At 49.7% G+C, this 1,831-nt stretch overlaps 1 protein-coding gene across 1 annotated transcript in view; it reads left to right on the top strand.

The window, feature by feature from the left end:
* Nucleotides 1–78: 78 nt before the first annotated feature.
* Nucleotides 79–1,831, top strand: part of NR4A2 (nuclear receptor subfamily 4 group A member 2) — a 7,930-nt gene continuing 6,177 nt past the window's right edge. The window contains 1 exon segment of the mRNA XM_006767373.2: nt 79–1,782. The gene's annotated coding sequence lies outside the window, so the exon portion shown is untranslated.

Below are 1,831 nucleotides of genomic sequence, written 5' to 3'. Positions count from 1 at the left end.
TTTAAATCCTTCTTTCTTCTTTTGCACGTCTCTTCCTTCTGCCTCTCTGATATAGGTTCTCTGGAAGTGGGCGCCAGAGGCGCGGGACGCGAGTGGGGCGGGAGGATGGGGAGGAGGTGCGCGCAGCTACAGAGGGCATTTGTCCGAACACCAGCTTTGGCACCAGCGGGGAGTTGGCTCCCAAGCTGCCAGGCTCCTCGTTCGTGGACTTGAAGGGAGACTCGCATAGTTTGGGGAGCCGTGGACTTGTCCGCGGAAATCAATGTGCTGGAAGTTTGCTCTTAGTGCGAAATTGAGTGTGGCCTTTGGAAACGGAGACTCCCAAGTCCTGTGTCTACGAGGGGTCCGGACGCTACCCACCAAGTGACAGGGAGAGAGAAAGTACTCCAGTTTGTGTGTTGCTTGGGAACCGTGTCACCGTGGCTGGCCAGGGTGCCAGTGTTTCCTGGGTATTGTTGAGTAAAGAGAGGGGTGGGGAAGAGTGTCCTGTTACTAATTTGTGTGAAATTTCTGGTCTGATATATGCCGCGCTTGTGTATGTGAGTGTGTCAGAGACAAACAGACGGAGAGAATATGTAGAGAGTACAGTTATGAAGCTGTGAAGTAACGAGGTGGGTAAAATATCCAGCACAGGCATATTTCTCAGGGGCCGTGGGGGTCAAGAGTCTAATGTCTTTCCACTTTTTCTGGTTAGCCTCCTTCCCCCATGAAGCAAGATTGGGGGGGGGGAGGGCGGCGGCAAGGGAAACAGAAGGTGTAGATGTTTGACTTTCTTTTTCATTGTTAATAAGATCATCTATGCTCTAGAATGCCTTCCAAGTAGGAACATGTGAAAATTACTAGGATACAAGAATGCCTTGTTCCAGCAAGCCGGCAGACCAGGGCAGGCTGTATAGGGGAGGTGTTCAGTTTGGTGTGTAGAAAAGCCCTTCTAGCAGGGGTGCCAACACCCGATAAGCAACATCGTGCTCCCCCTGCAATTGACCTAAGATGCTTCTGGAAAAGTAGGGTCTGCTCTTCCCACCCCTTGGCCATTAAAGATGTTGAAAGATAAGTTTCTCGGAAAACTAGGTGCCAGTTCACCTGTTTCCCCAGTCTCAGTGCTCTGTCAAAAGCACGTTCAGATTACCTTCAGGCTGCCCAGGCCTTGCTCACTAACGTTTTGTAACTCATAGGGGTGGAGGAAGAGGTTTCCTTATTTTATACTCTTGACCTCTACTTTCTTCCCCACTCCCCAAAGAAAAGCCAGTTTCACCACGGGGAAAAGAAAAAATCAGGGAAGGTTCCAAGGCTGTGTTTTATTAAACTCTAGTTTCCTCTTTTGGGGGGCCAGAATTAAACTGAAATGGAAATGACACTCCCCCACCCCCATACACCCTACCAAAGGGGCCAATATATTACCTCCTAAGAATTAAATAAGTACATGAGATGCCTTTGATTCTCCAGAACCCTCTCTCTGCAAGGACTTACACAGTGCAACGGGTGGCATGTTCTGTTGTTTTCTGCCACCTCTTTCACACCTTCCTTTTCACTGCTAGGTTTCCAATGAAACAGTCGCGGGAGGCATAGAAGGGCCTGCCCAGTGAGTCTACAGATGCTGGGCTGACTCTGTCCGGAAAGGCACCCTGAAGCTGTCTGTGTCTGTATTTCAGGGAGGAGATCTGACAGGCTGGGCTCTCCAGTGCTTTTCTAAAAATCTTGGAAACTTTATCCTTCATTGCTTTACGACACTGTCCACCTTTAAGTTCCTTGAAAACGCCTGTGCCTGTAACTCGGCTGAAGGTTAGTGCAACTTGATTTCTTTCTCTCAGCTTTCCCCCCCCCGCCCCCC

Source organism: Myotis davidii, unplaced genomic scaffold (assembly GCF_000327345.1).
Source record: "Myotis davidii unplaced genomic scaffold, ASM32734v1 scaffold433, whole genome shotgun sequence".
Classification (NCBI taxonomy): Eukaryota; Metazoa; Chordata; class Mammalia; order Chiroptera; family Vespertilionidae; genus Myotis; species Myotis davidii.
The sequence above is the reverse complement of the archived record's forward strand: the minus strand, read 5'-3'. Positions and strand labels throughout refer to the sequence as shown.